Source organism: Bombyx mandarina, chromosome 04, assembly GCF_030267445.1.
Source record: "Bombyx mandarina strain Sakado chromosome 04, ASM3026744v2".
Taxonomy (NCBI): domain Eukaryota; kingdom Metazoa; phylum Arthropoda; class Insecta; order Lepidoptera; family Bombycidae; genus Bombyx; species Bombyx mandarina.
In genome coordinates, this window is record NC_143211.1 from 281,782 (window position 1) to 296,182 (window position 14,401).

The window sequence follows — 14,401 nt, forward strand, 5'->3', positions numbered from 1 at the left end:
CTGTCCGCGAGACAAACCCGAAAAATAGCTAATTTTAAAAATAGGTTATTAGATAAGGAGCAATCGCAAGTCCCAGTCGTTAAGCACGATACGACACCGCGACGCTCCGGTCGCCTCCTGGGTGTGAGGCCCATTAACTCTCTAGTCTCGTGTCGTTGTCAGTGTGCCAGCTGGACAGAGCCGCTCTGAATGTTTACTGCTTGTTGTAGTTATTATCTAAATCGAATTGTTGACTATAGCTGTCGTTGGATTTGAATTATATAATTGAAATATTCATATTTATTTGGATTTTTACGTTAGACCGTAGAAAGCCATAAGTGATCCAACGAGTATAGTCAGAGATGGTAATGCTTAGATAAGATATGCAACAAGTAAATCGGAATCAGTTTTGTGGTCATGCCTATCGCCAATAAATCACAAGCCTCGACTCATATGGTTAAGTCATGAAAAGGCAGAGAGATCATATCGTCAAGAATGAATAATTATACACCCAGTGTGGGGCGAAGAAGATATGTTTTTATTCACGTTCTATCCAGATTTAGTGGTGGCGGTAATCGAGACAGTAGATTCCACAATGTGGGTGCTGGTACCAATATTGAGACATGACTTCGAAGAGAAAATTATATTGAGTTCGGATTGCCCGAGTCTTCAAATCGGAATATATGACTTCTTCTCGATAAAAATAGCCAGGATAAAGTCTACACATGTCGATATATCATTAGAAAACATAGCCCTTTCATTGATTTTTAGCGTAGTTGGCCGTTGAAATAATCCAGGACCAATCTGTGTTACCAGGTGAGCAAGTGAATTAATTGCAATCGGGTTTAACTATCATCTGTGTCGTTAATATTTTATCAACATCAGAAAAACTGATAATGACTTTCAGTGGCTCTGAAAATGTCTGCAAAACATCCAGTGCTATGATCCATAGCGGTATGGTCTACTTGTACAGACTGTCGCATGCCTTACTGTCGCCACTGTACGATGTTTCGTGTTATCAATATAAAATTTATGGATATACTAAATTTTTATTGCTTTCAAACAAAACAAAAGAGAAAATATAATAAATAAATGAGTTAAAGCTATGAGATCTTGGTGAGTATGATCGAATTTCAATCACTGAGCGATGAACTATTCACACTTTAATAGTTTTATTTTACTATCAGTTAGAACAGTTTTTTTTATTGTGTACGAGTAAGAGACCGGCAGTAAGTCTCTGGCGTGATATCTACTAAGCTTCTAAATTATTTAATATCGAAGCTCCGACACAAAGCCTTTGCATTCCACCCTAGTGTTCTCTACATGTAAATCAATCCAAGCTCCGCAGACAGATTGCATTGTGAGCATACGTCGACGTACGCTCAGCAATTCACGTTATTTATTCATGTTTAGAGCCAACTTTATCGAACTTTACATTAACGGTGAACTTTCCCGTTACCGAAAGTACTTTTCATGTCATCAACTATTATTAAGCAGTAATGGCATTGATCGCATCTGGTGGAGTGTGGTTTCCGTGAAAATCAATTCAGCGGTGTTTAACAATAACAAGTGTCTATCAAGTACCGTATCAAGACTGGAAGATTCATTAACCTTATATTTTATTTTGAGCAATACCAGTGATTCAGTCAAGTCATGTCTTATCGCTAAATCTCTAAGAATCATTCCAGTATGACTATCCTACCTTTTAACTTAGAAGCTGGTTCGCTCAAAATATCCTTTTAAAGCTGCTGTACTTTCCTATGCATCTAATATCTCACAACCAGCGCAGAGACGCTGCTTCTTACTGGTTGTAGGACCTCTTGTGAGCCCGCACGGGTAGGTACCACCACCCTGCATATTTCTGCCGTGAAGCAATAATGCGTTTCGGCTTGAAGGGTAGGGCAGTCGTTGTAACTATACTTGAGATCTTAAAACTTATATCTCATGGTGGGTGGTGCATTCACGTCGTAGATGTCTACGGGCTCCAGTAACCACTTAACGCCAAGTGGCCTGTGAGCTCGTCCACCCACCCATCTAAGCAATAAAAAAAAATAGATGCAGTGATTTCGTCTCGCCAATATTTCAAGCTCAGCTAACTGTTCTATAATTTATGAATTTTGGCTCAAATTATCAAATTCTCTGTTCCTAACCTGGTTGTATAGCCGTTGACTCGAATGGCATCGAATTTATTAATCGGGATAAAAAAATTTTTTTTTTCACAAACCCAAAAAAACGCTTGAATAATATTTAGAAGCGACTAGCAGGCCGATTGCGTCGCTTCGTTATCGGCACCAGCTTGCATTTAAAGCCAACTCAAATTAACCGCTTGTCTGTTTATTTGGAAGCATACATGAGGCTTAAAAATTTGGATGTGGTAGAATAATATTTAGGTGAGAATATTCTTCATAACGATATTAATGGAGCTTTCTTCTTTTTGACGATTGCTTATGGTTTTTAAGCTATTGTATAGATTTTATCGCGGGATTTGAGCGCGGCGACTGAATCAAGAAATTCCGTAACGAAAATAACCTGACACCCCACTACGCCTACTATGTAGCTCGCGTTCAATACATTCACACATTGCGCTTGTGTAGTGTTTGTGAATAAGCGCGTGGCGTGACGTCACACTGCATGCGCATCATGAAAAGTCTGCCCATCTCTCTCTCGCGCGGTCTAGCTTATGAGTGTGAAGGGGACAGTTAATGTTTTGCTTTTAATATAATGTTTAATATAGCGTGGTCTTGTTTTATTATTGTTTTAATATTAAATTATCATTGTCTAATTATAATTGCATAAGTTGATAAAAAATGCTATGCAATAGCTTTACCGCGGCAGTTCTCAAGTGCCACACGTTTTTTTTAATGTATTCCGCGATCAACCTTCTTATTGGACTAGAAATAGAAATCATTGCACGGTTCAAGTGTTAGGTCCTCAGTTCAGGCAAAGATGTTCCTTGTTATCAAAAATATATACGTATTTGACCAATAAGTGTCATTTACTATCTTAAGAAAAAGATTTGTTACAAAATTTAAATTGAAGAATAAAAATAAATAATAATAAAAAATTGAATAAAACACTGCGGTTGAAACTTGCACTCACACACACATATACACTGATATGTAATAGAAAAAACAGAAAGAGAGAGAGAGAATGGTGGAAAGTCGCTTATACTGACGTGGCAATCTCTTTCAGTCAGCTGCTACGACAAGCCGCATTAAGGGACTTCGTTTCAAGAAACACTTTTCGCAGGATACTAAAACGCAATAAAATTTGAGTAAAATTAAAAACTGCAAAAAATTCCCCCTCTATTAAGGGAAACCTGCCGCATCCTCCTCTCTCTAGACTACGAGCTAGGTTCACAGTGATGGGATGCCCTCGGGTAATTGTGGATTTGGTTGCGTTATTAAAAACGGGGAGAGGTTATATGGGCCCTTTTTATTAAGGTCAACATTTTGTTGTTTTATAGGTCCCGACGATTTGTTTGCTACAAACACCGCGTGAATTTATTTACTTATTTCGCACGGAGTATTTATCAAAAGCGGCACACATCTACAGCTCACTGATACTGAATGATAGCAGCGACCTCAGCGGGTGCGGCCGATTAGAAACCTTGTTGTACCTTCATTTTCTTTGTAACTCCTCTTGTATGGAAATCTTCTTATTAGTGGAGTCCATAGACACAACAATAATTACAAAGTCAATGTCGCGGTTCATATTAAGACGTGAAGTGGAAATTTAAAGAGTAATTAAATACCGTTGTCCCAATATTTAGATCATAATAAATGCATATTTCGCCGTAGAAAAAGGTAAGCTGCAATACGTCACGATTGCAGTAAAGTTAGGGGAAAACCACCGCGCTCCTAGACAGATAGAATTTAGGTAAATAAAGAATAGTGGTTATAGAAGTAGCACTGTAGATGAGTCTAGTAACACCGGACTACTCTCGGGCTTAGAAAGCTACGCCCTATCCTTTAATGTATAGCCAGAGAGACTATTACTATCCTAGGGCCCATTGCCACTGATTGCTTTTATCGACATTGTAGAATGCATATTAAAATATTGAAAGAAGGGGAGTTAAGAGACGAATCCCGCCCGCCCTAGTGCACTTATCGTTTAGTAAAACCTACGGGGGCACCGCTGTCTTTGAGAGACTGTCTATCGAGCTTAAACGACGACGCTTCCTCTCCAAAAGAATCGAGAAATGATTTCATACGAATACAATCACATAAAACACACTACCTACAATTTGTTTTAATCCAATGATGCTTCGTCCATTAGTCGCCCCGTTTCTTACACGCGTAACGAGATTACCTCACGGACAACTCCGAGGGATGAGTTATAGGGGTACTCGGAAAACTTAATGTTTCAATTTGTTAAGGTGTCAGGCAGTACGGTAAACGATCTATTTATAGCGATATTTTGCCTTTTTGTTTACTATTTTTAAGGATTTTGTATTTAAAAGGACAATAACACCATCCGTCTGTGAAGAAATCACAGGATAAGCTATAGAAATAAGTAGAAGTGATGTCACCTGTTCCATCAACCGCTTTAGACTGATGAAACTCTTTCGAAGAATTAACGGAGGCTACGCAGTAGAATTAAATTACGTTGAGCTTAAATATATTTGTTCCATTTTAGTGTGAGAATACTAAATGTAAGCTTTGTATCTTATATCTTTATAAATGCCCTGAGGCACCTACGGCCTGCAACAATCTTAAGAACGAATCAAATATAGCCTTAGAATATAGACTCGAAGAAATTAATTCTTCATGAGAGAAACCAACTGGACGCCACTCATCTCAGCGCTAACGAGCTGTGTGACGAGGTACCCTGACCAATTAACTCCACTATTCCTGCTCGGTTGGTCTGTGATCAAATCGATTAAGAAAACAGGAATATTGTCAGTTTTAAATGATCATAATAATAATTACTAGCGCTGACCTTCTCGAACTTATTTTTTTGTTATGAAATTTACTGATTTGAAAATTTGCTATCTTGAACTCGAACTCCATGGGTACCTCCCTCATATTTTTTAAATAAACAAAAATGCTTTTTAACATTTTTGCCAATATTATTCGTATTCCAACATGAAATACTTTTATAGCCACTGTTTTATGATGTCTAGGCACGATGTAATACTCCGGTGTCGTCAAATATATTAGATAAAAAGGCAAGAGATGTATAAAAGTCTAGCCAACGTCAGAGTACAACACATCTGTTATATCATCCAACCAACTACGCAATAGAAAATAAATAAATAGAAAGCCCTTCCGTAGGACAGACCGAACATACGAGGAACATTGTTTTCACAACCTCTGTAATTATTACAAAAAGTTCTAAACACATTAGCAAATTCACAGTAATCGGGACCACCAGCTTTCCTCGCAGTTGGACTGCAAGAAACTTAAATATTGTATTGACTCGACCGCTGTAACTCTTAACACAAACACTACGTTGTAATCATTTTTACAGCAGCAATAAATTCTATATTTCCCTGACAGGGTCCGTGATTTCCCCCTCAACAAAAACACTCTCTGTTTGTGGAACGCTAATAATTATGTTAAATCAAAAAGGGCTGCTGAGCACACGAGACCTTTTTGCGCAACAACAGCCGATACTTCGCTTTAATCAACGCTAACCTTGTTATAAGGTAAAAAACTTCTTTGTTCCTGTTTTTATACTGTTCTGACTAAGGGCCCTGTGGTGCTCCTGTGGTTGTTCCGTACAAACTATTTCATATATTTTTTTTTTGCTTAGATGGTTGGACGGACTCACAGCAAACCTGGTGTTAAGTGGTTACTGGAGCCCTTAAACATCTACAACGTAGTGCCACCCACCTTGAGATATAAGTTCTACGGTCTCAGTATAGTTACGACGGTTGCCCCACCCTTCAAACCGAAACACATTACTGCTTCACGGCAGAAATAGGCAGAGTGGTGGTACCTACCTGTGCGGAGTCACAAGAGGTCCTACCACCAGTATATATAAGAAGTATGTATAAGAATAATATGATATTAATAGTATATTACTATTAATAATAATTGATTCATGATATGTATTGAAATTCAATTACATTAAATGCAGACGCTCTGAGCAGATCCATCATAACCTATTTAATCTTCGTTTAAAGTGATAGTGACCATTTTCGATTATCACACACACACACACACATAATAAGTAAGAAAAGTTTGGTGCCCTTGTAATATGAAAGCATTGTATGCCTGTATTGGTGCCCCGAACAAATCATCATCAATTCAAAGTGATGAGTACTTAATCAAAATCACCATTTACATAATATTGCACAATTACAGCCTATCATTCACTACTAACACAACCGCTGAGGAATCATAGATCCGCCTGTCTAACCCGAATTTGCCAATACTTGGCAGCGAGACACTCAACACAACACAGTACGCTCATTGTCAACGACTACACAGGTATAAATAACATCAAATTGATTCAGTGAATTGTATTTCAATAGTACGTACCTAATATCGACTCTGCTACTATTGATACAAGAAGGATACCGTAACAAATATAACAATCAAACAACAGTAATTATTTCAAAGGTCACAGTATAATTTCAGAGTCCATTTCCACTTCCGGGCGAGAAAGTTTCCGTGTAATACTGAAGAGATTACACAAGAACGGGCAGCTCCAAAGTGCTATTAAAATTTAGTTTCAACTGCAGTCAGATATTAGGATTCATTGCAATAGTACATTAAGACATTTCCCGACTTTCACCTCGCCTGATAGTTTTTTCTTTGCATATTTTAAAATTTTCCGTCTGAGTTATAATTTGTACGGCTGTTCTAGTTGGCATTTGAGGGGAAGTTTCTGGCAAAGATCAAGTATCAGCAGACATTTAGTGGCGCGTTTGTCAATACTGACAACAAACAGTGGTGGGGATTTAATTGCGCTTAATAAGGTATTGTACGCTGCAATTATAACTTATAGAAAATTTAGTTAGAGTACCACGAGCACTGACCACTGCTCGTGGTCCCATGAAAGCATCGCAGCCACTCGCCTTGAAATACAATATCCTAATTTTTAATTCAGTTCGAGATAGATGTGTAATTAGACCGCAAATAACCTAAACATGAAATCGGAAAACATTTCCCGGAAGGCTATATGACTTGTGTATGTATATGGATATTTATATTTAAAAAAAATCGGTTTTAAATGAAGTCACTATAGACAAGACGGTATCGCCCTCGAAGGGCCCATGATGTCTCCATGATCCTATCACTAATTATTCAGGACGTGACAAAAAAAAAAACAAAATGTGTGCAATTCACACGTGATAGAAGTGAAACCTTCCAAAATTAAAATACAATTATCCTAAACGTCTTAAGTATATGTAAAATTTTGTCATTAGTAAATAATTGTAAAGTAGCGCCCTCTGTGAATTGATATTTTAATTTCACGTATAATCCTAAATTAAAATTCACTACAAGAGCTTTCATACACACGTTAGTATTAAAAAAAATCTCACAGATGGCGCTGTATTAAATAGTATGTATATTTCTGTCTCATTCTTTGCTGGCTTCATCCTACACATTTTTGTATTTGTGTCTCTTACCTGTCGTTTTTTCCGTTGCATCCGGTTTGAAATCACAACGATTCTAAAGAAGTTTTCACTTCAAAAATTCAAAAAAGAAGAAGAGGATTAGATGAACAACAATTCTGAAATACAAGTTTCCGAAACAAAAGCCGCTCCTTAAAAAACCTTAGAATGTTTCAAGCCCTTTTTAACACTTGAGATAATTACAAGAAGATGTGGAGAGGACGTAAAACCAAGGACTGCGGGGTCCCTAAACCAACCGCTGTTTACGACTAAAGTAATTACGAGACATTTTTATGTTTCGAAATAAGATAGCAGGCACCTGTTTGTTTTTCACTAATATTATTAAGCAAGAATGAGGGTCGGAGACACGCAACGCTTGTACAATGTCAGTCGTCTCCAGCGCCGTTAGCGATCTCAAGACAGGAGTAAGTTTCTTAAAAACCAATAAATCATGGTTCAAGCTTTTACCAGTTTTTTTTTTTTTAATTTATGTTAGTTAATAGGTCAATTCTATATTACTCTTTTCACCACCATTAACATAATTTCAATATATGGCTTATAAAATAATATCTCGGCATACAAAATTCGTCTATAGCTCATTGCAAATTAGGTTGAAACACAAATGAATGACGAATGCCAATTTTATTAATAAGTGAATGTTAGCTCGGAGTCCGGAGCCTGTGCAAGTGCATTGCGGTGACGTGTCCATTGTCTATTAGTGCTGCGGTGCGGAGCAATGACGGCATTTCGCTTGGCTTTATTATTGTAGAGCGGAATAATTGCACCGTCCGTTAAGGGTCTGTCAGATGAGGTTTAAAAATAATAATTGTCGGTAGATAACGACTTGGCTGTATTCCTGAGAGCGCCAGCGTGCAAACGTCAAAAATCACTCACCATCAGGTAGATTTAACTGCTGTCATCAAATTGTCTCCTACCAATAGCAATTAAGAGGTCATTCGGTTTAAAAAAATCTTAACTGTATAAGTAAAGTAGCACTCGGATGTAAATAAGCAATAGTATATTTTATATTTTTGGTAGTAAAATTCAAAAATCTTACTAATTAAAGACCACACTCAAAATAAGCAACAAGACATGAAGGCAAGTACTTTAATTTCTGTTTATGCAATTACAGTGTTCCGTGTACAATGTGTTCGTGTTCAACCGCAATAATATTAATTATTGAATTATCAATCCGACGCACTTGTGACATCTACTGTAAGATAAAATTATCTATTTATGTACCGAATTACTCGTGGAACGGTCGGGATTGGTAGTGGATCCCCGTAATTACTCAATTAGATGGTGTAACAGCGGTGCCAGGCCATTAATGAACGAATTAATGCTACAACCAAACTGTGAGCTGTGCGCTGCAAATGGAATCACTGAATTCGATGCTCTGAAAGACAACGATCTAAGTGTAAATATAAAATCATCGTACAGAACATTTACTTATAAATAGCGCTCACATCTTCTGTGGATATCGCCCGATGTGGGATTGAGGTATTCAATACAGACTGCCCCGTATTTTTTTTTACTTTTATTTATAATTGCATATATGTAGGATTGGTAAGAACGTATGAAAAGAATGTGGAACGGAGCGTTAAGATGTGACTGAGAGAAAACGGAAAGAAAGGGAGAAGAGAATGACAGACAGAATGACAGAGAATTGGAAGATGGCGAAGACGGTTGAAAAATGAGCAAGACGTAATAATAGTGTTACTTCTTAATTATTATTATAACAAAAGATTTTGGAATAGTGGAAGTTTTATTTTACGCGCTGCGATCCCTATTCTACGTATATAATTGTCAAGTTTTAAAGATAATAATGAGAAATGAATATCGATTATAATTTAAAAAAATTATACCTTGGTTGACCAACCTAGGACCGAATTTTTTTAATTGTTGATAGAGACATGTTGTGACATTCATGAAGTATGATTTGATGATGTTCAAGTTAAAATAAATGATTATAATTCGCATTTAGCACGATAGAGTAACACAAGGCATCGGACATTGCCTCGTCCCGTAACCGCATTAGCACCGGCGGAGTGCGCAACCTGATTGAATCTCGTGCTGAGAGGATGCCACTCCCTCACCCTCTCGCATGCATTTCGATTTGTAGTTATCGTGTTAATATACGAGTATGATGTATCGTTCAGACTGAAAACCATCGTTTCAATACAACTAAACTATACGAGTCTTCAAAATGTGTGAATGAATACATATATCCCTCTAGAATAGCGAATTCAATCGTAGCACTCTCAAAGATGACTAATATTACCCAGCCGGTCCTAAATTTGTAAGCCAAATTAAATAAAAACATGAGTACCTTTTGTGCTGAACTCAGAACTGAGCTCAAGTATCATAATAAGAAAAATAAATGACTTAACCAAACATAGCGGATTATGTTTCTAAACATTCCATAATCACTCTCATATCGCATCCTGAGACCAGAAGATAAACAAATCATTCGAGAGATCTTCAAACAGCTGAACATTTACAAGCAAATGAAATACAAACTCGTTTAAATCTCGCCACAATGCGAGGAAACAAATTTATCTGTCGCCGGATTCACGACAAAAAGACATGTTATTCCATTCAATCCTGTGGGATAAAACGGGCTCAAAGAGATCTCTTCATCGGCGTACCTTGATTTATAGCTCACCTGGGTAAATTTATATCAGCACTCTAATGGGTTCCCGACCCTCGTGGCACCACTGAGAACTTGTGCTCGGCTCAAGTATGATGTATGTCGCTTACAGCAAGAACCCCGCGGGGATTAAACAAGATATTGAAGGTAGGGTGGATTGCTTGATCTCGCTGGACCGAGATAAATTAGATTACAGTGAATTATGTGGGCATTTATAAATTTCAACAAGCTACTTTAATATTGTCTCAAACATAAAAACGTGCTGTGTAGTGTTTTATTCTTTACTCTAGTTTCTTTTCAGCTCTGTGACTCCGATTTTATAGTATATTTTTTATATAAAATTATTTCATTTTTTAAAACTCATAACAATGACAATTAAAGTAACTTTATTATTTTTATACACACAGAAAAATTACTATCATAAATAAGCATATGTTTATATATTTTGACCTAGAATTTAGACAACTGAGTTTCTCGCCGGATCTTCTCAGTGGGTTGCGATTCCGATCCGATGATAGATTCTGCGAATCACGGCTCTTGCTAGGGCCCGTGTTAGCAGCACTCTGGTTTGAGCCCCGTGAGCTCACCTACATGTTAGGGCGAAGCTGGTTTTTACTGGTAGGACCTCTTGTGAGTCCGCGCGGGTAGGTACCACCGCCCTGCTTATTTCTGCCGTGAAGCAGTAATGCGTTTCGGTTTGAAGGGTGGGGCAGCCGTTGTAACTATACTTGAGACCTTAGAACTTATATCTCAAGGTGGGCGGCGCATTTACGTTGTAGGTGTCTATGGGCTCCAGTAACCACTTAACACCAGGTGGGCTGTGTGCTCGTCCACCCACCTAAGCAAAAAAAAAAAACTGGCATAGGTAGGAAAAAAAAAACTAGAATCTACTCAAAGACATGCCTGGAATGTGTTTCAGAAAATCACAAGAAAAAGCAAATCCATCAAAAGAAAAACCCGTCAATCGATATTTCTTTGCAAAAATCTCAAATGCTCAACAATACACGTGACAAATGCTTAGAAAAAGTTGCGAGGGGATATGAATTATTGTTCCTGAGGGCGGCTACTCGTATATCTGACGCCTGCACTACTCCGCGCACTCATTTGTCCGCTGCTTACAACAAAACACTTCACTAAGCGCTACCTCATTTTACTACGAGAGCTAGGAAGTGCATTAGAAATGTAATAATAAAAACTTATTTTTTTAATTAAAACATAATTGTATTCAGACGTGAGATTAAAAATATCCTTGTAGCGGTAGCTAGTATAGAATATAATTGTTGTTTAAGGTCCTAGGGCTGCCAGATGAGGCAGGGAGGGGGCTTCAACAGTATTTGGGCTGCAACAGCCATCGCGATTGGTCTTGGGTTATGCTACATATTTGATAAAAACATGAATTGCGTTAACGAATTTCTCAAAATAATTGTGTATATAATATGCAAGTTTTGAACAATGTTTGGACGTCGATTCGGTGGAACAATTTCCCTTTGTAATTTTCCCCAATCTAAGGAAGATAGATCTACTTCACCGACTATCGTCTTTGTACAATGGCAAAGGCAGAGGCATGACAATAATCTAGATTATCGTAAGACATGCTAGACGACAACAATATAAAACCGTGCCAACATCTCTATTGACATAAGAAAATAAGACGCATTCATTCTCCCGGCCTACATTCGCAGTTCACTAGTTTATCGAACAACACTTTCCAGGCTATTTGTAACTTTCGCCGAGGAGTTTATATTTTAAAATCCAGGTACTTTGAACAGCGTTGTACAGGGATCACGAAGTTATATAATATGGAAAAGTGAACTTGTTTGTGTTGTATCTGAAATATACGATGCGCTCTCAAAAATCCAAGCGGTATGCGACCTTACCTACATCGGAATACGGACTTCTTTCTTATCATCTTTGGTCCGATGTAATAGTATTATGTCCAACTAACCGAACTAGCTTTGTAATTTATAGCCCCCTAAATTACATTTTATCTTTAGGTATTAAAACTTTAAAATCTGCCCGCGTTAATACTCACTACTTATTTCTGCCATCGTGCAATAATGCTTTTGAATGACTGCTCACATCTAAACGGCAAGTACAAAAGTAAACTAATGTTAATTCACTTTATTATAATACTTCGTTGACAAGCTCCTCAGAAGCGACAGCATAAAATCCACAAGACCCATAAAGTTTTCTTGCAATTTCAATATCTCAAAGACAATGTTTTGAGTGAGAACGAAGCGGGGAGGGTAGTCGGAAATAAACAGTTCCCGGCGCTGAGTGTTGTCTGAGAAATCAGAGCACTCCGACTGTCCAACACAAGATACTAAAGAACAGTACTCGACAATTACAAAAATGCATTTAGTAGCTACTTTCAATGAGTCAGCTTAGAAATTATAGAGCAGGCTTTTGGATGGGTAATGTCAACTTGGTAGTAGCACTACTACCACCTCAGTTATTTCTGTGGTTGTCGTAAAAATCACTAAGGTTCATTGCAGAATGGGCGAACGTTTCCTGAATATAATATCAGCATACTGCAATCTCCAATCTGATTTGTAATACAACATAATTAAGACCTTTCGTCTAAAGAGGTATGACAGTATTTGCATTGTGTATCGACTGTTACTAATCATCGCTATCTCATACACGAGTACTGAAAGGAGATGTCACTTGTGACAGCATCGATGTGCGAGGATCGAAACTCTTAAGCCTCAAATCTATATATCTATATATACTTAGTCTGGTCATAAATATAATTTTTTTTTTGGTACAATTTTTCCTTGTTAGGAAAGGCAAGGGGATCTAAGCCCATACAGCCTCTGGTCATAAATACTGTTACAATTCAATGCATTTAAGTGTGTCTCTTCCTCCCGCCCGCCGCCACTTAACTTTTTACTAAAAGATCCAACATCCTATAAACCAATTTATAATTACATAAAAAATACAATTCAAACAATATAAATGACAAAATTTAGTGAAGTGAAGTGTAGTGACCCCAAACTAATGAACATTTTCCAAATAAGATATGACCTAAAGGTCTCTGTCACCAGGTCATAAAATAAAAAATAAATAAAAAACTATTACAATTAAAAATAAACAAAATATTACATTTGAATTTGGAATCTGTCATTTTTATACGATTGCTCATTAAGTTCTCATTTTGGCGCCAATACATTGTACAATATTTTGCGATATTAAAATGGAATGAGGTGATAAAAAGAACCGAATCGCTGTGATTGCATTACACAAAGTAGGTATGGAGCCAAATGCAATTTTTAATACTCTCCATACGCTTGGTATTAGTAAAATGTTTGTGTACCGGGCTATTATTAGGTGCAATGAGACCTCTGTTTGTAACAGAAAAAGATCTGGCCGACCACGTAGTGTTCGTATGAAAAAGGTGGTCAAAGCAGTAAGGGAAAGAATTCGAAGAAATCCTGTCCGAAAGCAAAAGATTTTATCTCGGGAGATGAAGATAGCACCTAGAACCATGTCGCGTATTTTAAAAGATGACTTAGGACTTGCAGCCTATAAGAGACGTACTGGTCATTTCTTAACTGATAATTTAAAAGAGAATAGGGTGGTAAAATCGAAACAATTACTGAAGCGGTACGCAAAGGGAGGTCATAGAATTTTTTTGTTTACGGATGAGAAAATTTTCACAATTGAGCAACATTTTAACAAACAAAATGACCGCATTTATGCTCAAAGCTCTAAGGAAGCTTCCGAATTAGTCGACAGAGTGCAACGTGGGCACTATCCGACTTCAGTGATGGTTTGGTGGGGTATTAGCTATCAAGGAGTGACTGAGCCATACTTTTGTGAAAAAGGTATCAAAACATCGGCACAAGTGTATCAAGATACCATTCTTGAGATGGTAGTGAAGCCCCTTAACAACACCATGTTCAATAATCAAGAATGGTCCTTCCAGCAAGACTCGGCGCCAGGTCATAAAGCTCGGTCTACGCCGTCTTGGTTGGAAACGAACGTTTCGGACTTCATCAGAGCTGAAGACTGGTCGTCGTCTAGTCCCAATCTTAATCCGTTGGATTATGATTTATGGTCAGTTTTAGAGAGTACGGTTTGCTCTAAACGCCATGATAATTTGGAGTCCCTAAAACAATCCGTACGATTGGCAGTGAAAAATTTGCCCATGGAAAGAGTGCGTACTTCTATTGATAACTGGCCTCAACGTTTAAAGGACTGTA